The 819-nt window shown below is 41.0% G+C and overlaps 1 non-coding gene across 1 annotated transcript; it reads right to left on the bottom strand.

Annotated features, from left to right (window-relative positions):
• Positions 1 to 450: 450 nt before the first annotated feature.
• LOC133820171 (small nucleolar RNA R71) lies at positions 451 to 555 on the bottom strand. The gene has a single exon (XR_009886600.1). It is a non-coding gene; the product is annotated as a small nucleolar RNA R71 (small nucleolar RNA).
• Positions 556 to 819: the final 264 nt, after the last annotated feature.

Raw genomic sequence — 819 nt, 5'->3', positions numbered from 1 at the left:
CTCCTTCTGGAACTCTTTCTACCACTCCTGCTTCTCCACAAACTTTAGTTGATAATAATCCATTCGCAATGGCTCGCAATGATGAAATCCAACCAAGAACTCTTAATGACTACCTCCATCCTACTCGCACTTCCACGCCTTCATGCATTATCTTCCCTCCTAATATGCCCGCGTTAGACTTTAAAACATGGCATGATTCAACTCTTGCCCACATTTCATGGAATGGAAAACGAAATCCCATACGTGCATATTAGAGAATTCGAGGAGGTAGTAGCCACGTTCTATAATCGAGCCGAAAATGTCGATTCTGTGCGACTAAAGTTCTTCCCTTTCTCTTTGACAGACAAAGCCAAAAGCTGGTTAAACTCTTTGAGACCTAGATCTATTGGAACATGGGAGGAAATGACCAAATCTTTCTTTCTGAAACACTTCCCTAGTCATAAGACCAACAATCTAAAACGACAGATTTCCACATTTTCCCAAAAGGACAATGAAACGTTCTATCAAGTCTGGGAAAGATTCAAAGATATGTTGATCAGTGCCCGCACCATGTCTATGAGAACTGACATTTGGTCAGTTACTTCTATGAAGGCCTCACGAGTTGTGAGCGCCAATTTGTAGAACTGTTATGCAATGGTGAATTCCTTGAAAAAAAGCCAGACGATGCTCTTGAATATCTCGAAGAAACCGCAAAAAAATCTCACACCTGGACTGGTCCAAATGCTACTGATAGCACCAACTAACATAAACCATATCAACTTTGAGAAGAGGATACTGTTAAGGCCTAACTCGAAGCTTTGAAAAACAGTTTGAGGTCTT

This window comes from Humulus lupulus, chromosome 2 (genome assembly GCF_963169125.1).
Source record: "Humulus lupulus chromosome 2, drHumLupu1.1, whole genome shotgun sequence".
NCBI classification, from domain to species: Eukaryota; Viridiplantae; Streptophyta; class Magnoliopsida; order Rosales; family Cannabaceae; genus Humulus; species Humulus lupulus.
This window is presented reverse-complemented; position numbering and strand designations above follow the sequence as displayed.